General features: G+C 38.3%; 1 protein-coding gene across 5 annotated transcripts in view; it reads right to left on the bottom strand.

Annotated features, from left to right (window-relative positions):
- Window positions 1–25,894, bottom strand: part of ERBIN (erbb2 interacting protein) — a 120,942-nt gene that overhangs the window by 86,916 nt on the left and 8,132 nt on the right. For 4 of the 5 annotated variants that reach the window (XM_082783568.1, XM_082783572.1, XM_082783570.1 and 1 more), the window contains one exon: window positions 11,655–11,771. The exons of the other annotated variant lie outside the window; for it this stretch is intronic. The gene's annotated coding sequence lies outside the window, so the exon portion shown is untranslated. The remainder of the gene's footprint in view (window positions 1–11,654; window positions 11,772–25,894) is intronic. 5 annotated transcript variants of the gene reach the window in all.

Here is a 25,894-nt window from a genome sequence, read left to right as displayed (position 1 = left end):
AGTCACCTAGTAGTTGTCTGAAATGAGGTTAGAAAATAGGTATTAGGAACTTGAATCATTTACTCCCCTATATGTAGCATTTCCCTTATTTCAGAAACACAATTTTATAGCATAACAGAGATTTCAAATTAAAATTCTTTAAATAATAGAAAGTATCAGCAAGCAGTTGCTATAATTGTATCCTTAATAATAGCTCTCACTCTACCAGCCAAGCCATTGTTAGGGTATGTAAATTCCTGAGTTCCCTTTCCTTCCAGGGCAGAGGTGAGTGGTGCTAGCTGAGTAACACTGAAATCTATTTTTAGATGTCATTTCCCCCCACCACACACACATGTAAAGGCATAACTTTCCAATTAACAATTGCTATTATGAACCTTTTACTTCCTTGTACATTTATTTTGTTCCTCACTATTTTGCAAAGTTCATTTAGGAGACATCATTGACCGGTTTGATTATAGATACAAATAGCAAACTAAAATATTGCTTGCAAAATTGCTTAGCATGCTAAGATGGAAATTAACTTCAACTGTGCCTCAAATACACAAAATGATACAAAAATATTAGGCTGTTATTGTTTGTTTGGGTGAGTTAAAGAAAAGAACTGTCAAGATACTCCCTACAGCTTCAACCATCAATTACTGGGCACATCAATTCACTGATGTAATAATGCATCAGCAACTCATCCCATACCCACATTATGAAGATACACTATTGAACGTGTTATCCATAAACAATAACAAAGGAAAAAAACAGGAAGAATAAAATACTTCTGTATTCAAAACAGAAATTAGATAGTAGAGCAGGAACAAAGCAGAATCACAGAAAGATTAATTTTTAAAAAAATGCACTTAAGTGGGGAATTAAGACTTTTTAAGTTGTGAACAATTGAACAGGTGTCTTCCTGGAAGCTGAAGTTTCCTGTTTGAACTGGCATTAAATTCATAACTAACCACAACAGCTTCTGATCATGAATAACCATACACAACATCATACCAAAATGTATTTTTACTCTCTTACACTTCACACAGGCATGTGCCATCTGCCACTGAGGTATGATCTGTTTTTCTGTGACATTATCACATTACCCTTGAAGAGACTAATGCTGCCGCTTAATCTCATGGTTTGAGCCAATTTATACACGCTAAGCTTTGGCTTGTTGTCCGATCTCCTCAATACCTGCCTGAGAATCAATGATGAAGAGCCCAGATTGTCACTTTTTACCATATAATGTGAAGGCACCCTCATTACAAAGAGGGTTACAATTCACAGTTGGGTAAAAACTACTCTAGAAGAGATTGGTTTTATGCATGGAATGGAACCATAAAATCCTATCCTAACACACAGAAACAAACCAGGACCACAAGCCACCTGAACTAAAAGACAAACAGTTCATTAAGGTAATAAAGATGTCTATCATTTGAAATGACGTGGCTACTGTAATTAATCCCCAGCTCTCAAGAAAGTTTAAGGAAAAGAATATGCTGAATTCAAGTGACTGCAAAATCCTCCTAGTGTTCTGGTGTTTTGTTTTGTTTTTGCTTTTTTTTCCTCCTGTATTAAAAAAATACTGTCCAGAGTGAAATTGAAGTAGCCAATAAAGAGATAGCTTTTGATTCTGGAAAAGCAAGAATAATTGTTATTTAAAAGCCAGGTAGGAGATGACAGTGTCTGGAAAAGAACAGGATATGAGTTTGCTGTGTTCTCTCTAATAATGAGGTTACAGTGAGGGTTGTTTTGCCTCAGTTCCTAATGGCTTTTTATTGAACTTGATCTAAACCAACACAGCGTAAGTGTAACATGCAGAAACTGCTGCTTGTACACAGGCTGAAAATCACCAGTAGGTTTCACCTCCATCTTAATCTTTCTCATTGTTTAGATTGTCTTCTTGGAGAAATATACTGTCTGGAGGAATGTGGTCTTCACATGTTGATAGAAGTGGTACCAGCCAGCAAGCCCTGAAATCCCAAACATTTTTTTTATTGCTGTTGCCTATTTCTGTTCAAAGTGACTCCCAGTAACATACGAAATGAGGTATTGGATCTGATAGCCAAACATTTTTTTAATTTTTATTTTAAAATACCCACAGCTCAATTCTCACTTCTAAGTGAAGAAGGAAACAGGATGTGAGTTCTAAAAACAACCTGACACTCGTTTAACCTATCTCATAGCAATTCTCTTCAATCTTCTCCAACAAGACAGTATAAGTTTTGGCCAAAAAAGAAAAATTAAGTCTGGATGGCTATAAAACAAATCACTTGTTTAACTGCAGATTACTGCACTCTAACTTTTTAAAGAGAAACACAGACATTCACTAAACTGCATTAAATGGCATTACTATGCAATATTCCATTTAGCAATAAGACACTGCATCTAAACTTCAACTGTTCCAGCAGGTTCATTTTTAACATATCAGTCATCAGTTAGCAGCTGAAAAAGCACTACATTTCTTTCTAGCAGGGAAAAATCTCAGTATTAAAGCTCAGTAGTGAGATTAATGGACTAATTCCATTCTAGATACCAGCTTTCATTTTAATGCCATTAAGGGATCAGAACTGAGACAGACTGATAATGTCATGGAAAAAAAAAAATTCAATGCATTTATAATGCATATGCTCTAAGACCAAACGCATAGTCCAGTTTTCCCATCAAACTATACAGATATAGAAAATAATGCATTTGAAGTTAGCAATAGTGTGGTGCTTATACCAATGAGAGATTGAGCCGAGTATAAATGCTAACAGCATGATCTGTAAAAACAGAGACCAGAATAAGCACTAGCTAGCAGTTAGATAGCTGCGGTGCTATTATCACTCCAGATACAAAGAAAACATCTGAACAGCTTCAATGAGACCTGGCAGGCCAGTGTCTAAAACAAAAATATCAAACCCATAGACAAATCTTAACTAATTTATCTAACACTAACTAAGCCTAATGAATCTTTATTTTGCTAGATTTAAAAATGCCTGGGTACTAACTGCCCACATAAGCCACATCTTTATCTCCACTTGATCAGTTACTGTTTGAAATATATATCTAAGGAAAGCTACAGCTAAGATGCTTCAAATGGTGCAATTTAAGAGGAACCTTCACTCTCAGAGGTATTGGAATAAAAATGAAAATAAGGAAAGATATAAAAGTGGGAAAACAAACAAAAAAAAAAAGGTTGGTTTGCTGATACGTCTCCTATCAGTCCAAGGTTTCTCAGAGATCTTGTAGTGCTCTGCAGATGATTGTTCCTATCAATGAAAAAAAGTTCTAAATATAAGTGAGAGCCCCAAAAGCATCATCCCACTTCCTCATCCAACCCACTGTGATTTCATGCGCTGTTGGTTTACCCATTTCCCTCCACTCTTCTGCTTGTTCCTCTTTTTCAGTACATCCTTTCGAACTCTGAGTTGCTATCCCATGCCGGGGATATGACAGTATCCCCAATGCTCTTCCATTTCACAGGAAAACTCCAGATGAGTACCTCTGGGGATTGCTTACTTAAATTCAGCATGAATAAACCAAGGCTTGATCTCAACCACCATCACCAGCTACTGTTCTTATCACAACCTTCAATTACTTTTGTGGAAATAAGCACTATTCAGCCCACTACTCTGACCCACAACTCCTTCAGTTCCTGTAGTCACATTTCTCTTTAAGTCACACAAACTAAAAGGAGGAAGATTTGGATTAGAGGCAAGGAGGAAATTCATCACTCAGAGGGTGGTGAGGCATTGGCACAAGTTGCCCAGAGAAGCTGTGGATGCCCCATCCCTGGAGGTGCTCAAGGCCAGGCTGGATGGGGCTTTGGGCAGCCTGATCTGGAGCGAGGTGTCCCTGCCCATGGCAGGGGGCTGGAACTGGGTGGTCTTTAAGATCCCTTCCAACCCAGGTCATTCTATGATTCTGTGACTCTCGCCTACCCCATACATCCAAAACAAAACCTTCCATACATGAACTTGTACCACTTAACTACAAAAATCATTTCTAGGGCATTCCCTGACTGTGTTACTGTTCTAAATATCCCTCTTTTCATTTTCCTCATCACTTATAGAGAGATAAGCAGCTTGCTTTCACTTCCCCCCCCCCCCTAAACTACCATCTCTTTTACAGTCAGGAGAAAATCTTCTGATCAGTCAATGAAGTTAGCTTCCCTCACCATCAATTTTCCTGAACATCCATAAAATTCGTTCACATGAATTACAATACAGTGAATTCCTTCTTCTTCCTTGTCTCTCACCATCACAAAAACACTTAAAGTTCTGACAATCACCGGGCTACTGATGTGCAAATATCATTGCTCATCAAGCTAACTAATACTTCCCCTCCACCCCATCATGTGCTCCTCTAACCATCTAGGTCACCTTAACCTGTCCTGGAAGACATACAACCTGTTTTCCACCCAACACTCATGTTGAATCATGATAGGTGATTCCAGTTTGTTTACTGAAACTCCTTTGGGTTACATCATCACAAAGGGCAATCTCACTGTTTGGAAAAAAAAAAATATTTTAGCCCTCCGAAATATATTAAAATGCATTACATTTGTGAAAACATTTGCATAATAAAACCAGCAGAATTAGACTGGTACAATCTTCAAAGCTTTCTAGCTAGAAAATATAAAATGGAGACTTCTCCCAGGTCTGTTTCTATACTCTCTCAAGAAGTAGCAAGCGAAATAAAGTTTGGTAAGAATAAAATCCAAGAGAATAAATACACCATGTCGTGACTGCTGTCCTATGCAACACGGCAATGAACAAACTATGGGAATGACCCCACAATTTTGCCTTGGTATGTGTTGAGAACAATGATGGAAAACAGTAGTTCAGCAATTTCCCTGACATCTGAAATAAAGTTTTTTTCTTCATGCTCTGATTATCTAAATTACAGCTGCAGAAGTTACCTCCACACTTTCAGAGTTTTTTCTCTGGATTAGAGAGGAGGAATTTCATCTCTTGAATAAATGTGAACATATTTATAATTGGGAACAGAGATATAAAATGAGAATGAAATAATTCTTACTTGAAACTTGTATTTCAGCCCAAAAGGTAGGGAATGAGTGAAGGATAACCAGCAGCCATGGAAGCATCCAACTTGAAATAATAATCTGAGTTCTAAATAGCCTGACCATAGCAAAAAGCTGCCAGAGGCTTCTTCATCTAGCCATGGATGAGAGTCAGATGAAGCAGTTTCGTGTCCTCAAATGGCAACAGTGACATACAGAAGATGAACAGTGCCTCATTCTCACATATGCAAATAGTTCAAAGGGAGAGAGGAAGGAGCACTAGAAGAAAGTATTATTTTACATGACACACTAGGGAAATCATGAATCCTCCAGCCTAAAAATAGGTTGAAACAATTAATTATAGGATTGTATTGAGTGATTAAGAAATTTAAAAAGTAAGCCACCTGTCTGTTGAACAAGCTTACAAAGTAGTCAGATTTAAGTTTGATCATCACGTTCTGGATTTTCTCAGTTATGAAACAGTTTCCTGTTTTGCCAAGTAACAAGCATATTTGTTAAGGATATTAGAAACAAAGGGTTGGTATCTTATCTCATTCTCAAGCACCTTGGTGGCCCTAACACAAGCATCCAAGACTTCCTGCATCCTTCACTTTCTGCAGTCTTCAGCTTTTAACCCAAAACTCATTGCTGTATTTTTTTCTTAATTTAATTAACAGATGGACACTTTACACTACTACATTACTCTGTTTTACTACATACTTAGAAAACAACAAATTTAAAACATCCGTAACTGATTTCCCTTTAAAACTGGAGTAGAAAAGGAATTTCTATACAGATGATTTGGCTGAATGGCTTCCAAGAGGTCTCTTTGAAAAGGAACAAATAAATGCTGCTGATTAAACTTCGCATTTATTACATACAATCAAAATCAATTCATAGTCATTTATACTTCATCAAGCACAAAAAGGTTTTAAATTACACAACTGGTTACTTGGCTCCTTTCAGTATCAGGTGCTCCTCTGAATCTCTCTACACTGACTTCCAAGAATACTCCATCCACCATCTTTTAAAATGTACATTTTACTATTAGCAACCACCTGCACATAAAAATCAAGTTTCCTCTGCTTACGGAGTTCATCATCCTGTACAGAGCTGCAGTTTGGTGACCTGTGGCAAGCAGCAGCTAGCTAGTTATCCTCTGGCTTATCAAAGAGAATACTGATTAACAAGTATGATTTTTTCCACCTCTCAAAAGTACGAAATAGAGTTATTTTAAATCAAAGTAGCGCTGTCTATCCTTTCCCCTCACTTCATTCAAATAGCTGCCAATAATTTAATAAGCACAATCTAACGCATCACTGTCCAAACCAAGGGCCAGAGATATTAAAAAGAGCATAAGCTTCCCCCCCCCCTTTTATTTTGAACTGAGTGTCAAGCCCTTTTTTCTATAAAGATCCTTAGAATAGGACTCATCAGTCCTTGATGACCTGTATTCTCAGTATCTTTTTTTTGTATTAAAGCTTTTTTTGTATGCATTTTACTAACTCTTCTATTTGCCTTTTCTCTGTAATGAATGTTCATTTCAAATTTACTCTCTTCTGAGAAAAAAACATCATCTCTTTTTGGCCTAAAACCAAGCTAATATTTCATAATAAGAAAACCCATCACTTTTAGCTAAGACATTTAGCACGCTTTTATCATCTCCTTTGTCCTCATTGCCTCACTACTAGAAGAAATATATGAAGATCACCTGCACCTCCAGAAACATGGGACACCTCCCTTTTGTCTATTTATACATCACGGCTTTCCAATTGTCCGGGTGTAAAATCCTCCAGAGGACATTCAGCCTGTCTTGGGACAGCTGAAAGTCTATGAACACATTCAACAAGCAGGCAGCCAGTCAGGACTGGCCTGACAGTTTGGACTTCAAGATATTGTCCATTTAATGATACTGAAATATGCAGGCTGACAACTTGGTTGTGACTGGATATTCCTAAATACATAGCACTCTTCCTATACTGCTAGTCCTCTAGAAATCAAAGGCAATTCCTTCTTCCTCCTTGCTCTGTACAAGCCTTCTTTGGCCTGAACTAGTTACAAACTAGCTATCAAACTAGCCAACTTCATTTTCCACTCCTCTTCAGTGATAGCCAGTATTTCTCATATTGACATAGAGTTTTTTTTAAACACATCTGTCTGTGCACCATGGCTGTATGACCCTGTAGACATCAGGGTACTGGAAGAAATCTGTACTTCATATAAATTTGTATGAATATATTTGTGAAATTTTATAATTTATACTTCACATAGAAGAGTATTTTGGCAGAAAAACTAAAGCACATCCAGTACAACCCAACACAGTTGTTTATGGAAGTAAAGCATTTTATTAGATGTTTCTGTTCCACCATCATCTCTTCCCATTAGCAGGAAAATATACTTTCATTTCCTAACTGATACAATTACATCATTAAGAAAAAAATCCATGGGGGGAAAAAAAAAAAAAAAGAGTAAACAGCCTGTGAGTGACAATGAAGCTGCATCTTAACTGAAGAAATGCACACTGAGACATTCCTCAACCAGCAAACTGTGTAGTCCAAGAACTTCAAGGACAGCTGTCAAAATGAAGTTTGCTTGCATAAATTAGTTAGCACTTTAATTCTATCTCCACCAAACAAGCTGGAAAAGGAAAGGAAAGAGGAAGAGGAAGCTAGAACGTGCGACGTTATTCAAATAAGTTAGAAGTATTCTCTATATAGTTTTCCTCTGAAACCATCATATGTAGTTAAGGCACTATATAATTAGTTGTTTTTTTTTTTATTTGCTAGTTGCTAAACTGACAGATAGATCCTACAACTCTTTATGTAATCCAAGGGGGGTGTTTCCTAATACTTAGCATTTGCATAAAATCAAACATTTACCTACAATCAGGACGAACATGGTTCCCTTAGAATATCCTTTTCTGGCAACATGGCCATCAGAAAGCTTATCACACACACCAACCCTCTGATAACCTAATCTTGTTTTAGGCAGACTCTGCTAGCAGCGCCTGCGTTTTAGGAGACAAACTAACTGCTGTCCTTCATCAATCCTCAACATTTGGCAAGACAGTCTGAAACATTTTAGTACTGATCACTCACGAGCCAGAGAATCGTGTCACCTATCAGGACAGTTCGTCCCTACCTCTTCTGCTCTACAGGGAACAGCAGGCTGACAGAATGATGGGCTCCCAACACGCTTCGCCAAGACAAAACATGCCTTGGGCTGACTGGATTAACCTTCGTAGCTGAACTACCTGAGATATGTTTGAAGAGGTACTTCAAGACAAAACCTGTCCGTAGAACCAAGAAGGGGAAGATTTCAGCCCGTGCTTATTGCTACAAGCAGAAGTGAATCAGCAAGTCAAGAGGGCTCACAGTACGTACGCAAACCAGAGCTTATATAAGAAGTCTGGAACATGTCCAAAAACGATTGAAATACAGGAACCACAGGAATACTGAAGGGATAGGATACAGTGGCTCCACTTTAGCCAGTGCTGTTTGCTTTATTCTGATGGAAGTAATGATGTCAAGACAATGAAATGCAATTTTCCTTAGGTGACTAATTACACACAGCTTATGAAACTACATACTTAACTATAGTCAAAGGACCAAATACGAAATATTACTCCCCTGCAATTGAAGTTGAAGTACTCTATACAAGAAAAGACTTCAGTGACTTGTCAAATTTCTGTATTAGGTAGAGTAAGATTGCAAAAAGGAAAAAAGAGCTGACAAATTTTAGCATTTAATATTTGTTCTTAAATTTTGTTTAATCTGTCTCAGCTATACACAAGTAAGACCTTATTTACGCTCACCATGTATTTCAGTACCTGTAAATACATACTAATAAGGTAGCTTTATGACAGACCTAAGCATTTAACAGTGTACTAATTGCGGATTTAGCTGCATAGCAAATTATGGCATCTTTTCCAGAAACACTACAAAACTTTGAGAAGAAGCTGAAGAATACACGCTCAACTGGAAGCACAAAGCCTCTGTCTGAAACAGGGAGGCTTACTAGGTTTCTTCTGATACCTTCAGTAAATGCTTCATCATGATATGTTTTAGAAATCAACTATTTAAAATCTGCTTGCAGCCACAAGTCTATCGTAAAGCCAATATTTGCCTCCCAGCCCTGCTCTTTTTAGCTAGCCCAGATTTCCTACACCCGATGAAGGCTCACTAGTCAAGTGTGCCAGTGAACCAAGTGCTCAGAGTAAACAGAGGGCAACACATAAGAGCAAACAAAAGTAAAGCAACAAAAAATAAACTATAGATTAACCATCGCATTTGAATTACTTAAAATTTAAGCATTCCAATGCCAGAACAAGCAGATCTGCATGGAAACTACAATTATGAAGAAAGAACCTAATTCAACACAAAAATATTCTTAACACTAAAACATCTGTATCACTCTGTTCTTTTATGCATATTAGGACAAGTAATTGAACAAAATGAATAGCATAACGAAGGAAAGGACCATATTTGAATCAAAGCTGTGAAATACTGCCTGAACTTCCCACTCTGTTAATGCTAGCTTGGAAGTAAACAAGAGAGTAATAATAGCTTATGGAAGTCTCACTAGCCAGAGAACTGCAAAAGAAATCTCAGAAGTATAACTGAGAAATATGGCACTTGCAATTATCTGTAACCAAAGATGCAGAGAAACAACAATCCTGACGTGTTAACATAAAATATCAGGTATTTTAGGTATTTAAGCTTTTGCTTCCCAAAAGATAACATCTGCTCTAAATAAAAATCCTTTCCTTTTTCTAACCTTTATTAAAAAAGCACTCTTTCCCCCAAACCATTTTCCAAAATGAAGTTCCAACAACCATACTTTTTTTCCCATGACAGTTCCTAATTTAAATCTCACATGGGACCTGAACACCCAAGCACATCATTTTTGCAATACTACCAGTACTTAAAGCAGTATTTTTGCTATAAAAATATTTCCTCTCCACTAAGTCAAGCATTTTCTGTAGATAGTTGCAAATATTTGAGTGTATTCTTCCTACATACTTGAGTCAGAGCAAAAGACTGAGAGAACACAGTGAAAAGTGTGTTTTGCTCAATGGCCTTGATTACGGCTAAAACGATTCCTACTACGATATACTAAGATCAAAATAGACTGTGATCTATTAAAGATTTCTGCAACACTTCAGCCAGACGTACATTTACGAAAAATCTCCTCATCATTTTATTTATGTTGTCTCTTCAATTCTTTATGAGTAGCTAATTACATCTGTTTTTGAATTATGTGATTAGAAAGAATTCTAAACAAACAAAAAAATACTTCAGTTTCAGCCCCCAAAATACATGTCACTAGCAACTTTACGTAAACAAGCCTACAAAGCTAAAAATGTACATGCCTGTAACTGCAAAGGAAAAAAAAAAAATCATATTTAACTGCATGAAGTTCAACAAGGCCAAGTGCCGGGTCCTGCATCTGGGGCGCAATAACCCCAAGCAGAGCTACAGGCTGGGAGATGAGTGGTTGGAGAGCTGCCAGGCAGAGAAGGACCTGGGAGTGATGGTGGATAGTCGGCTGAATATGAGCCAGCAGTGTGCTCAGGTGGCCAAGAAGGCCAACGGCATCCTGGCTTGTATCAGGAACAGCGTGACCAGCAGGGCTAGGGAGGTGATCGTCCCCCTGTACTCAGCTCTGGTGAGGCCGCACCTCGAGTACTGTGTTCAGTTTTGGGCCCCTCGCTACAAGAAGGACATTGAGGTGCTTGAGCGGGTGCAGAGAAGGGCGACGAAGCTGGTGAGGGGCCTGGAGAACAAGTCCTACGAGGAGCGGCTGAGGGAGCTGGGCTTGTTCAGCCTGGAGAAGAGGAGGCTCAGGGGTGACCTTATCGCTCTCTACAGGTACCTTAAAGGAGGCTGTAGCGAGGTGGGGGTTGGCCTGTTCTCCCACGTGCCTGGTGACAGGATGAGGGGGAATGGGCTAAAGTTGCTCCTGGGGAGTTTTAGGTTAGATGTTAGGAAGAACTTCTTTACTGAAAGGGTTGTGAGGCATTGGAACAGGCTGCCCAGGGAAGTGGTGGAGTCACCATCCCTGGAAGTCTTCAAAAGACGTTTAGATGTAGAGCTTAGGGATATGGTTTAGTGGGGACTGCTAGCGTTAGGTCAGAGGTTGGACTCGATGATCTTGAGGTCTCTTCCAACCTAGAAATTCTGTGATTCTGTGATATTAATCTTTCTATGGCTAAGATGCCATTACAGGGCAGAAGTGTTTTCTGGTGGTGGTGGTGGTGGTTTTTTTTTCCTGAGCCATCTGAATACACCACCATAAGATGTGTAACTACTTTGTAGTTAAGACACAGTTTAGGCAACATTTTAAATAAACAAGTAATGCAGAAAATTAAAGGAGAAGCAATGGAAGCCAGATTGCCTACACACAGAGCCAACAGGAACATGTTAAACTCAGATACGTAAAACACGTTCTGTGATTCGACAGAGCCATTACACTGCAGAAAATATCCCTTGTGCTTCTTGCCAGAAAGCAACCACAGTTGTCAGTTCTCACGCATCATCCCTACAAGCTACTGTACAAATTCAGCCACTAAAACAAAGTACATCGTAGAGTAGCTAGAACAGTAAGTGCAGTCAAAGCATGTCCTTCCCTTTATCTCCTTCAAGATATCTGGACAGTCACCTACCCGAATCAGTCCACCACTGCCAATTCACACCATAGGAGTCTGAATCAGTTTCTGAACTTGGACCACAGAATCACCAGGATGCAGCACGGAGTTTTCTAAACCATCCAATTCATGAAACTGTGAAAAACAATTAAGAAACGTTTTCAAGATGACAGGTATAAATGATTTTATACAAAAAATACAGCAGCTTCAAATCCACACATTAACTTTGTGTTTAATTCTGACATTAAAGCAAAGACACCGAAGTGCTAATACGTAATCTACCACAAGAACCATTCTACAATTATTTATTTTTGTATTACTTTGAGATTTGGCAGAGGACAAACAGATAAAGCAGTGTGCCAAAACACAAAAAAGGTAGAACTGATTATCATTTCCTCCTTTCATACTGGCCAAAACCAAAACATATGCATTGCTAGCAAGCTTCAGTTCAAAACAACTTCCTTTGTTACTTGTAGAGATGGATTTTTAATGCAATTATCAGATTAACAAAATGCAACCAAAACCAGTAAGTTACATGCAGAACCTAAACTAGATGACTTCTCTTAAAATGCTAGCGTTCTGGCAAAGCTGAAGCACACTCAGAGAATCTATACCACCCACACTGTCACAAATACTCCCACAGCCCTCATGGGGAAGTACAACTCCTAGCAACAGATGAGGCTTTAAAAAAGCTGCAATTATTTTAATTGGACCTGCCAGCTGCCTTTCATTTAGCTTAACATGAGATTTTATTCAAAGTCTGCAGCCACAGCTATTGGCAAGGTAGTTGCTTACAAGTAGTTGGACCTATTTCTGAAAAGCTTATCCTGCCTGGAGAGCTTTTGTGGCGTATTGCCATATACTCTATATGTTGAGGACACAAAGTTTTATTATGTGGTCCTGGCCAGTAACATGGAATAATGTACTAAGTCCAAGATGTATATGGAACACACCCATTGCCTCATCTTGATGACATTTGTTGGGGCCAGTTCAAATAAGGTGACAAAACACAGAAGGACGACACATTATAGGATGATGATTTTGTCACCTGCTTTCAAAACAGCAAACACATCCCACACCAAAAAAAACATCGAACACATTTAGGTAGGTTGGTTAGTGGAGTCTTTCTCAAAAGAAACAGATTTTTCAGGAGGCCAGATCCTTACTAACATATTATTTTCATAAAGCATTCAATATACAGACACAAAACTGAATTTCATGATTCCTAAAATTTTAAGACAAGCCATTATTAAAATAACTGCTTCTGCCACTTTCAGAACACTTAAGGTGATTTAGCAAACTCTAAAACCTCTGTACTGATGTAACTATTTAACAGATGATTGGTGTTTCAGCCACCTTCTCCAAGACACTGATGTTATCAGTTGCCCACGATCTTACAGCCAGCACAGCTAGAAGCCCTGGAGCATCCAGGGGTTCCAGTTCCATAACCATATTGTTAATTCGCTGGCTTCGTTGGAAAAAAAAAATATATATATAGCGTGTGAGCATGTGTACATGTATTATGGTGGGTCTGGAACTTTCCTTCTTGTTTTTTCCTACTTTCTACCTACAGCCAGGATTTTTGTATGACTAAAAATACTAACATGAGTATTGTATCAAAACTCAAGTTCATATCTAAACAATATCTGGATCTATAAAGATGGAAACAGCTTTCTTGGCTCTTAACTAAAAAGACCAGAGTAACGTCCTCTCCCTTGTCTTGCTGTCTTCCACAGAAGGTTAAAATTTCAGTTCAACTGGAGATTTAAGTAGCATCCTTCAAGATGGGACAGCAGACTGCTGAACACACAGACTCCACTACGTGCCCAAGTTTGTGAGTGCCTCTGTCAAGTCTTGAATTCTGTGCTAACCCCATCAGTGCTTCAGTCACCAGCTCTTTCGCTATACCCCAAGTAGCAAGCACACAGTAACCGTAGGGCCACGTAAACTATGACCAATTGCACAGATCAATACATGAAAGATTATTATCTAAGCGTTATCTAAGGGCTGAATAGAAGGACTGAAACACTCCTTCCATCCACCCTTCTCTCCCCCCAGCTAACAAATAAGACACTGTAACACAAGTCCATAAGAAAGACATCAGTTTAACCCCACTGTCAATAACAATGTATTCCCTGTGACCTTTAACCACCTTCCTGCTACTGAGATTAAGACTTAGTATTTCTTCCCCCTCCCCCCCCCAAAAAAAAAAAAAAAATTGAGTAGTCTGGCACACATGCTACAAATGCTCAGTGCTGAGCTAGTCCCCAAAAGTTAGGGGAAAATAAGTTTTACCAAACTTTACAAGAAATATCTTGCTCAGGCACTTCCCCTAATGTAAGTTTTTTCCCCACTATGTAACTTAGAAATTAAATATCTACAGCTAATCCTAGCTTTTTCATTATCACATACTTCTCTCTTTAATTAAAGCACATGCTGCCCAATTAACACCAAGAACTGATTCCAACTCAAAGCCCTGATGGGCAGGTCACTTTATGAAAAAGTGCCCATTTTACATTTGAGCTACTCATTTCAGAAGAGTTATGAGCAACCAGAGCTCTTCAAAACTTGACAAATTTGCTCTGTTGAGTGCACAAAACCATCCCTTGCAAACAACATCTGAGAAAGAATGAGTATTTTTGTAGGTGCAAAGCCAAAGTATGAGAACAGTCGACTTGGATTTTCCTCTACCACCACATGTGAAAATTACGTTGCATTTCAAAAAAAAGTTGTGAATTAAAAAGAAAATGTTTGTGTTGTACTTCGCTTCTGGTCCTCTGCTACCGTTGTTGCTTTCCTCAACAGCGCTATGACATCAAGGATGAGGGTCTGACTAGCTATATGAAGTTCTGTACAGGTATTTCCAAAAAGAAGGTGGGGGCAGTACTGTTACCAGGCACTTAAGACTTTGGACGAATATATCCCGGAGCCCAGGCTTAAATCAGTAGTAATGGAAGTTCATAAACCAAGTCCTTCTACCACTTGGAATAAACTTACTGGAGAAAGACGACAGATCCAACTTCATAGTAGACACTACTTACTTCGTTACACAAAGCCAAGAAGCATCAGCACACCACTCAAAGCAATACAGGCACAATTACTGAGAGCAGGAAGCAATCAGAATGATCACTTAAAGTAGCAAAATTCCTTAGAAATACTCCATTAATCAAGTTTTAATAGGCTCAGAAAGACTCAAAAATATTTGATAGTCAGTTCTACTGCATCGGTAGATCTATGTATACAAAGTAGCATTTTGCTTTCACCAGGAACAGAAAAAAAAACAATTTCTATTAAATGACTTTCTCCATTCTATTTACTTCATCTACCATAACAAAGGAAAAAACATATTTAGATTATTTTAAGCATACTTCAGTTGAACCCATAGTTCAAAATAAGGGAAAAATAAAAGAAAAATACGAATTTATGAATTAATGTGTTAATATAATTACTAGAAGTGCATGTACAAAATCAATAATTTAGCAGCTACACTAATGCAATTGGATATGAACAGAATAAACAAAATAAATCTTCTCTACAAGTGCTTTCTGAAAGCAACTAAATACTTTCTGTATCAGATTCTTTTTGTCAAATGGGGATAATGGAGGATGCATATAATTACAGATAACACACAACACCCAAATTAGTTACTCTGTATCACAAGGATTTGTTTTGACATATTCATTCCACGTTCAATCAAAAAATCACTAAGAAGAGTTAAAACATCTTTGACTACTACCCTTCAAAATGTTAATAGATAATTTGGTTATACAGAAATCCACTTTGCTGGAAGGTAAGCAAGTGACAGGAAAAGACATCAAAGGTTCTGTGTGAGCATACGTACTTGCTATTGAATAGCTGAACGAGCTGTTTTTCACACAGCCTGAACAAGAGAAATTTGACATTGGATCCTAGTTTCTTCTCTGGACGAAGACAGCGAGAGGAAGGAAACGTGCTCAACAGTGCACGTTATCACACTCAGCTCAGCTTCACCACCGGCTATAATTTCAGCACACGACTCAATTCCTATCCATGTATCAAGACTGATACCAGAAAATTAATGATTTTAACAGAGTCATTTCCATTTTGGATATTAAAGTAAGGGATCTTAAAGTATCCCTTTTTTCCCCTTATTTTTAGATAGATAAGGATATATAAATACATATATATATGTATGTATGTATAATAAAGGCATACATATAACAAAAAGCAATGTCCAACTTGCACTCTAGCCATACAGCAGAACAAATGTAAAAATACAAATGTGATCATCTCTTAGAAACCTTTTCTGCCCAGCATTAAGACAAGAAAGATACACTGAAACTAGAGTCTGGTCTTTCAAAAATGGAGTCATGCTATTCTAAATCTTCCCAAAAGACACACAACAATCTCTAGGGAGTGAGAGTGACAGAAAGAATTACTACTTCATGTTTTGAAGTGGGGAAAAAAAGCAAAGACGTAACTTTAAAAGCAGAAAAAATGAACACACTTCATAACATTTGCACCAAATATTCACTCAGAGGACGTGTGTGAAGAATATGAACGTGAAGTTATGCCAATATGAGATATACATGCCCTCAGGTTGACAGTCATTTCCAATTTACCATGCTCTAGATTCTTACCACAGATAGACTATCACAAATGAAGTATACACATGACAAAAGTATTGGAAACAGCACAATTGTTTCATGCTTATTTGCAAGGTCAACAGATGCTTCATATTTTTAATTCCTAACTAGACAGTGATTGCATTTTTTTAAATTGAATTGCAGTAAGTTTTGACTTGGGGGGGGGGGGGGGGGGGGGGGGATGGAAGACCACACCTTTATTGATCTTTACTTCACAAGATGAAGTTTCAGTCCCAGAGAACTTAGTGTCATCGCAACAGTTCCTCTTAAGTATGCAAAATATCACCATTAGGAAACCATTATACCATAAGGGAAAAATTCACTTACTCCAGATTGTGCTTCAGTTAATTCTTGTACTGCATAATTTGGAAAAAAACAAAAAAAAAAAACCACCTACTCAAATATAACATTCCAAATAGCCTGGAACTTCATACATTCAGAGGAGCTTCATTTCAAGCTCCTGTGCTGAGGAGCACAGAGGTAAGACTGACCGGCCTGACTCCCCGAGTCTTCCTCTTTTCCCTTCTTAAAAATGGGAGTTGTGTGTCCCCTTTTTAGTCACTGTAACTTCACGAGACTACCATGACTTCCCAAATATGACAGACAGTAGCTTAGCCAGGAATCTGCCAGTCCCCTCGGATGCACCTTACTAGGTCCATGGACTTGTGCACCTTCAGGTCCCTTAGATGGTCTCAAAGCTCATCTTCTCCTACAGCTGTCAGTTCTTCATTCTCCTGGTCCCTGCCTTTGGATTCTGTGACTTTGGCAGCATGGCTAGCACGTTTCCCAGTGAAGACAGAAGCAAAAGAGTTATTGAGTACCTCAGTCTTCCTCAAGTTCCAGGTAACTAGGTCTCCTGTTTCACTCACTGAGGGAGGTGGGCATGTATACAGGTTCTTTCTTCTTCCTTCATTGTCCTGTGTACTTGAAAAAACTCTTATTTTTTACATCTCCAGCCAAGTTCAGCTCCAGCTGTACCTCGGCTTTCCCAGTTCTGTACCTGCTCTCCTACATTCCCATAATCTTCCCAGGAGGTATATGCTTGCCTCCACTGCCTATACATTTAGGTTTTGTGCTTTAGTTTGGCAAAGTGGTCTTGACTTAGCTAAACTTGACTCCTGTGTTCCCTGCTCTTGGGCCCTAAAAAAAAAATCTTTAAATATCTCCCACCTCTCATTCATTCTTTATCTCTGAGGGCAGTTTCCCAAGGAATCCTACGCACCAATGCCCTAAACAACTGAAAGTTTGCCTTTCTGAGGTTTAGGGTCTTGATTCTACTCTTTGCCTGTCCTACATCCCTCAAAACTGGGAATTCTACCAGGGCATGATCACTGACTGCATTGCAAGCTACCTCCAAGTCCTGACCTCTCTCCAGTAAGTTCTTCAGCACTGGTGAGCAACAGGTCCAGCAGCACATCTCCTCTGGTTGGGCAATTTTGCAGATTGAAGAGCAGAAGGTACAGACGACTACCAGCATGAGAAACAGCTTCTTAGCTGCTTATGGATGTTTTCAAAACTATCCATTTGACCCATTACTATTCAAGTAAGCACCATACAACAAAGCCTCTAATTCAAAAGTAATTGTTGCTAATACTAGTACAGATCAGAATGGAAAACTATACAAAACTCAACTGAAATGTTTCCCATTCATCTCAAAAAAAATGCCCTGTAAGGAAGAGATATAAACTCAGATCTCAAAGAAAGAATTTTACTTGAGACTGTACGAGAAGGGATACTTTTCCATTAGAAAAGAACACAAAATCACTAGTGCTTTTCCACATCACTCCCACTCTAATCTCCCTACAGAAACAGAAGGACAGTATTAGAGTCTTAATAAGCTGTTACCAAAGCAAGAAAAATCTTTTTGTCTACCTTGCATGCATCAATGCTACCTCCTCTCAACTGTATGTGCTTGGCCCTTCACAGAGAGATGAAAGATCCCAAGTTTTGATACCTACACTTCATGACTGCAGGACAGCCAAGTGAGACTGCTATAGCATACATGCCCCATGCCACAGTCACCAAGCACCTTCACACCAGGACAGCAAATTTCCCCAAAGATTTTAGAATGAAGCTACAATTATGCTGCCCCTTTAATCCCTCCATGAATGAAGATGAATATACTCTAGTAATCTGAGATGAAAAAGTAAAATAATTATCATTGACAAATACTTCTAATAGAATCATTCCACCAGTGATAATACCCAGTGTTTCAACCTGTTTAATTATCATACTGACATACCTGTCAGTTCCCCATTCACACTGACAACTGGGTCTAACTTGAAAGCAGAGCATGCCATGTTCAAACACTGTTCAGCTATGGATTTCAATCAAGAGCTTCCTCCAGCTGATTAAAAAAAATAATTAAAAAAGAAATAAAGCCACCAGAAATCCCTAGAAAGTAAAGAAACTAGCTTAAGTGTGTCTTGAGAACAAGTAGTCAGGAAGGTAGCTTTGAGGACCTCAGCAATGAGGAACTGAACAGGTCTCCAGTCTTCCTTTGTGTTTTTCAAATTCCACTTCTTACCACAGTTAGTTATTTCCCTAACACCACAGCAATCACAACCTACTTCACAGAGATCATCTGTCCCATAACTTTCTGGATAATAATTCTGGAAATTAACTAAAAGCTATATATTTTCAGGCCTATTCTTAGAAGTTAAAGTATCTTCAGCTCTGTGAAAGATAAACATCAAATTCCAAGTCTACTACCAAAGCCTAGAAAGTCAACCTTCATGTGCCAAAAAAGCAGGAAAGATAGGAGGTGGTATATTTTAAATCTGCTCCAAAAAAGCTTAGATGTTAAGTATCACAATTTTTAACAGGATTCAGACTTATACAGGAGGATTACTGAGGAACAAATCGGACAAACTCAGAGAGGAAAAAAGCAAAATTTTTACTTTTCTGTGATTGAGTAAAAGAATATTCTAAACCAGCAACCAGAACTCAAAAAGCAAGTCAAGTCACACTGAGCTTAATCCAAGCTACAGACTGATAAAGGAAGACCAAGCCTTATTTTTCTTACTCACATCTGCCTTCTGTTAAACCCAGGGTTTGCACAACCAGCATAAGAAGGAGGACCCAGGAAACTATAGGCCAGCCAACCTTACCTCGATCCCTGGGAAGGTGATGGAGCAGCTAATCTTGGAAATTGTTTCTAGTCACATGAAGAAGAAAATCATTATGAGTAGTCAGCAGGGATTCACCAAGGGGAAGCCAGGCCTGACCAACCTGATAAGCTTCTATAATGAAATCACCAGCCTGATGGATGAAGAGGGAACACTGGATATTGTCTTCCTGAACTTCAGGAAGGCCTTTGATGCTCTACCCCATAAGATCCTCACAGAGAAGATGCTTAATTACGGATTGGGTGAGCAGACTGCGAGGTGGATCAAAAACTGGCTCAGTGGCCAGACCCAGAGGGTACTGGTTAGTGGTGCAAAGTCTATTTGAGGAGGTTTGCAGAAAAGGGGAAGAGTTAACCATGCCAAATCTCAGTCCTGCAGATACTCTAAGCTACCAGCAGAAGTTAAGACATTCACTAAGGTCAGCAAACAGTTATGGTCTGGATAACGATATGTCAGCAGTTATTGTTCTACATTTGAAGTTCAGAACCGAAAGAATTGTCTACAGGATGTGGTCTTAACTGAAAGACAACCTTGCAAGTGCTGCACATGCTTTTGCAACAAAAAGTCATTTTTTTAACCTACAAAGCAATACTTTACATTTATTAGAGGCTTGAGTGAATGGAACTACACCACGGGGAACTACACCATCATCCCCAACACAGTAAATTATTTTTTAGATTGTTTTCACATTTAAGTTCATTCAACTAAAAAAAAAAAAGAAATTAAAAAAAAAAAAAAAAGCAAACAACTCTTAAATCTTAAATTCAAAATGGTATAAGTCAACCTTATCAGTGTGTTGGAGAGCCTAAGCAGAAGGGACACTTTCTGAAAGAAACCACAAGAAAGGATGAAACAAAGTGTAACAACCAAGATGCTTTTAAAAGTCACATCAATATGTCATGGTTAATTAAATCACATAGAGCAGATTTAAGTTGTGAAGTGCCTTTCAAAGAATAAAATATGTATTAAGACAACTGTTCAATGGGCAAAGAAAGAGAGACTGGGTATATTTTAAAAAGTTGTTTCTACAATGCTATTAATAGCACAAAAATGCTAGTAGAAAATCTGGGATGAACTCCAAAGGAAAAAAAAAGTCAGTGGGTTCCATAGCCTTATTTACCTATTACAACCAAAAATGATAAGGGCTTTGATGAGAATTCAAGTTTTTAAAACACAAAAGGGCAGAAGCAAAACATGGACCTGATGGGAGACTTCTTCATGCCACTTTTTCTGGTACTTTCTGTGATTTAATAGCTACAGGACAGAGCTGTTGCCACTGTTAAGTGGGAGAAGAGCAGACAATGGAATGCATCTTGCTCGAGCAGCTCGGGCTTTCCTTTGGCTCAGGTGAGGTGGATCAAGACGCAAACACGTAACTGAACAAATTCTTTTGGACTGTACACACCTCATCTCATCTCAGCGCATTAACACTTCCTTGGTGACATCATTATCGTAGAACAGCTAAAGACTGCAGGCAGCAGGAAAGAAGAATTTAAACCGTATAAAGAACCACCAGCATTTCCTCTTTCAACGCAGGAAACAGGATTACCAACCTTGCACTCCATCTCAAGTCTCAGCTATTAATCCCCCACACAAACAAAAAAGAACACAGAAATGGTTGTAATTATGGCCTCTGCTACAGCCAGTGTTCAGACGAAGCTACCTCATTATTACACGTTCGATTTTTTTAAAAAATCATGCCTTCCACAGCTAGGAAAAGAAAATACCTGCCCTCATTCTCTCTTCTTTCAGGGTGTTAACCACTTCTTACACAAGACAGAAAAACACTGAGACCATTATGCAAGATAATTCACTGAGGTTAATTTTTAACTGTATGTCTAATCATAATGATAGAAGAGGAAAGAAAAAAAAAAAAGACAAACATTCAGAAAGGACAAACAAATTTGCTTTCAAGATATTAATTTAGTTCCTCCAAGTTGGTTTAAGAGAGCTATAAAAATGAAGGTTTTCAAATTACTTTAGATTAGAAAAAAAATCTATGCATAAAACTACAGTTAGAAACTGCATCAAAGTGACTACCACCTTCTTTGCAACACGGAAGTAATATGCAACAAAACACTCTCCACCCGACAGTTGTTCCTCTATTGTAATAAAATCTTCCAATATTTGGAGATAGTCGTTGAAAATGTTTCCAATTCTGCCCTGAGAACTTGCTGGAATTGCAGTTGGGGCAGAAACAAAAATGAAAATGAACTGTGAAGGATGTTAATGACCCATCTTTCTACCTGCAATATCAAGCAAATACATACAACTCTCTTAGGGAGGTAAATAAAGAAAAACTTAAGTTACCAGCCTAAATAAATAAATATATATATTTTTTTAAGTAAAAAAAAGGTCCTGCATGCTTGCACACTACTAGATATCCAAGGAGGGAAATACAATACTGTTTTTCCATATACAGCACTCCTTTTGATAGCCTATTTCAATTTCAGTATATGACATATGCTCATCAAAATAAAAAACAAGCTATAGGGAAACAAACAGTGGTGAAAACGCCAAAAGCCTATGAAAGCAATTAACATTGAATACTATCTTCAATACTTAAAACACAAAGTCCTTTTAACCCCTTGATTTGAGGGCTAGGGGAACAGATTTGAAAAACATAGCTGCCACATTCTGCTTCACACGAGCGTGGTATTTTTATTCATTTGACATATGTTGCTTCCTGAATGGATTTAATATATTTTGGCATTCCAGAACAAAACTGCTCTCATGGTGTTTGGCACTTCATGTACAATGTAACCAGGAAACCACTCCTTAGACTATGCAGCCATCTGCAGCAGATAGCAACGGTTTTTAAACAAGCAAGCTGCACTGTTGTAAATATGCAGTACTTCAATACACAAGAAAAGTTCTCATCTGTGAACTAGACTTTCCATCTAATTGCCTGCAGATAAATTCAGGTAATGCATAACAGTTCAGCACAAACTAAAGAAGAGAAGGAGAGAGAGCAAGACAGACATGGAGAGAAACTCTTACCAGAAGATTCCTAGCAAGAATTTCTTTCTGCGTTGACTGTATATTAAAACTATATATATAGTTTTATCTCTCGTCTGTCTATTAGACTGTGTCATCTATATATTAAAACGATCCAAAAACTGATGTCCTGCTTTACACGCACAATCTCCCCCCCCCGCCCCACCAAAGTAACTGCCAGAATTCCTAGCTAAAATTAGGATGATCAAACAACAAAGGTCAGAACATAGTGGGCTCAGAACAACATGCAACTTTAAAAAAAAAAAAAAGAGAAATCAAAGGTTGGGAACATTGGAGGAGGAACCACCACACTCGGCACCTTGGAGCTAGCAACAAAATCGATAAGCTGACCAGAAAAACTGCTGCACCAAATCCAGACAAGTCACACAACTCGGTCTGTGGTGAGAGTAACACAAGTGGAATCACACTTGCAGAGCAGAGCTGGAAAGACAGGAGTGCATGTGGATGCTCCCATTGCAGACTGCTCTACTTCAAAAAAATAAATCCTACCAAAAGTACAGGTATAGGTGCATCCTGACACACAGAATACTATGTAGTACCCTAATGGAAGTTACTGCTTAAAGGAACAGAATATACAACTGGACTTCCATTTTGCTTTAGAATTCTTCCCCCTTAAAGAATATTTGTCTTTGTTTTGCTACCCACCTTGACAAGTATCTGTTTTTTTGCTTTTGCATCTGTTTAGTATGAAATGCAGTACTAACAACAGCAAGCTTCCGTTTACAGTGAAGCTTTTTAAAAATAACTTCCCTTAAACACATCTTTTTCGCTGTTACAGTAAGAAGCAGCCACTACCTATTTCTGAAATGAGTAAAAGTCTCAAATATATATATATATTCCATATATATATATATATGTATATATTTTCCAGATTCCGAGCACCTTTTCCCTCTGATTTACACAATGATTATGACATGTAGGAGCTCAACATCACTCTCAGCAGTTTTAGAAGTCATTGTCTGAAACAAATAAAGGAATGTCTTACGGGGACTTATGTAAAAGATAGAGAGCAACTTTTTGCTCAATCAGATAATGACAGGACAAGGGGGAATAGAGCAAAGGAAGAGGTTGCCCAGAGAGGTTGTGGAGTCTCCTTTTCCGGAGATATTCAAAACCCGCCTGGATGCAATCCTGTGCAATGTGCTTTGTGTGATCCTGCTTGGCAGGGGGGTTGGACCAGAAGATCTTCAGAGGTCCCTTCGAACCTCAACCTATCTGTGATTCTGTAAACTAAAAGAGGGGAGATTTGGATTAGATGTTAGGAGGAAATTCTTCATTCAGAGGGTGGTGAGGCCCTGGCACAGGCTGCCCAGAGAAGCTGTGGATGCCCCATCCCTGGTGGTGCTCAAGGCCAGGCTGGATGGGGCTTTGGGCAGCCTGGTCTGGTGGGTGGCATCCCTGCCTATGGCAGGGGGGTTGGAGTTAAACAATCTTTAATGGCTCTGGTTGGAAGAGACCGTCGATGATTCTATGTTTTTCTTTTACATTGATTCATATCCCAATTAGTTGTTCCATTCCAATTAGTTTTTCATAATTGTAATACACAAGAATTGTTCCTCTTTGCCTCAACCTTGGTTTTCTAACTACAGGACTTCACATCTCTCATGCAGCTAAGCATCGATATTTTGACCCGTATTTATTCAGCTTTAATCTCACAATATGCATTTGATTTTTGCCAATTTATAGCCTTCTTCCAGTCCTAACACAGTAATAGTGCAAAAGGCATTAACTTTTTTTTCTTTTCACATAGTGTTGTGTTCCTCTATGCCAACAGACTATGATTAAAGGGAAAAAAAAGCACAACCGTTACGTTAGTTTTATTTTAATGCATCAGGCATTCTGGAGATCAGATAAGCAACTGTTACAACAAAATTAATGGAAGAATATTCTTAAATGCTTTCTTCTTAATACTTAAAAGTATGTTTGCCTCTTCAGATAGAGGAAAAAAATGATAGATTAAAGCTTATAACCAAAAAAAAAAAATAAAAGAATTACTGGGAATTTAGACAATTATTTTGAAGGACAAGTTCTCTAAAAGCTCTATTATCAACATAGATAATAATTTGCTAAAGTCAAGAAAGTTTCTCACCTGACAGGAGGTTTAAGTAGAATTAAGATTCTTCCTTCCCATCACAGTGCAAATTATAGCTTAAAAACTGAATTCAGAATGGATTTAATAATAACTCCGCTTAAAGCATTACTTAACCTCCTGAAATCCTGTGCTTTTTAGCAGGAGGAAAAAAAAAAGTTGCAGCACTAGATTTGCTATTAATATGTCTGCTACTTCTCCTCAGACCAGGAAAACCGAATAGTACAATGCAGGTATTTCAAGAAATTTCCTAACTGCAATTTCAAACAGTTTGAATTGTCCAACAGGTACTTCCCCAGATTAAAACCAAGCGAATACAAGTCTGGGGAAAATTAACAGCATTCCGATTTTAAGGTTATTCCTCAGTAGAGATTTCAAATTCACAAGCTGAAATTTAACACTTATCAATGTTTAACACAAAAGGAATAACTGGTGATCTATGAACCTAAAATGAGCAAATGTATAATAGAATTCAACAGAAATAGGCAAGGACTCTCTCCACCTGGTGAGACAGAAGAGTGCACTGTTTTCAGAAGTCTAAGTAGCAATCTATTTATTCTTGACCAGCTTTTTTTTTTCCCCCTTCATGCAGAGTTAAGAAAGAAGTAAAAATGATATCTGGAAGAAAGTAGTGATTATAGTTGTATTTCTCTTCCACCCCATAACACTTTCCTTTAACTTGTTCCATTGACAGGGCCGTGGTCTTTCCCGGGGCGGGAGGGGGGGGGGGTCGGTCACAGCCTGCTACTGCAGAACCAATTCGGTAACATTAATGTCGTGAAAGGCTACAGGACATTGGAAATCCTGACAATACCTCTCCTTCCTTTTTACCAGCACTGAACAGGAAAAGCCCATGAAAACGTTTGCCTGCTCTACCGCCTTTCTCTAATAACAGCAGAACTGCAAAAAAAACACGCAACAGTGTCATGATCCTTGGCACCTCTGCTTTGCTTCAGTAAAACAAGACAACATATGTGCTTGTTGAAAAGACAAAGAAATCACACAAATAAATACAAATGGAAAAGTATTTTTTTCTCTCTCATTTAAGTCTGCTAAATGCTATTTTATGTCTACTTTACTTTTCTGTTATTTGTATTGTTTACCTTTTTTTTTTTTTTTTTTTTTAATGAGACTTCTGGTAAGAGATCTGAAGCACGGCAGTAAGATTAACACACTGGAAAAACAGGATTTTCTAATAGGCACAGAAAAGTCCCTCCCACACAAAACATTGTTCAGGGGAAAAAAAGACACCTAAAAAAAAAAAAAAAAAAAAAGATGCTAACAAGACACACTATAGTTAAACAATAGTATAGTAGAAATGCAAAGCTCCAATAGTTTCTCCCTCTGGTACCAGTACTTCTGATCTTATCTCCCAGATTTAGAGACAGATGGCTTGCC

Source organism: Aythya marila, assembly GCF_965140915.1.
Source record: "Aythya marila genome assembly, chromosome: Z".
Taxonomy (NCBI): domain Eukaryota; kingdom Metazoa; phylum Chordata; class Aves; order Anseriformes; family Anatidae; genus Aythya; species Aythya marila.
Note: the sequence above shows the minus strand (reverse complement) of the source record. Positions and strands in the feature narration are given on the sequence as shown.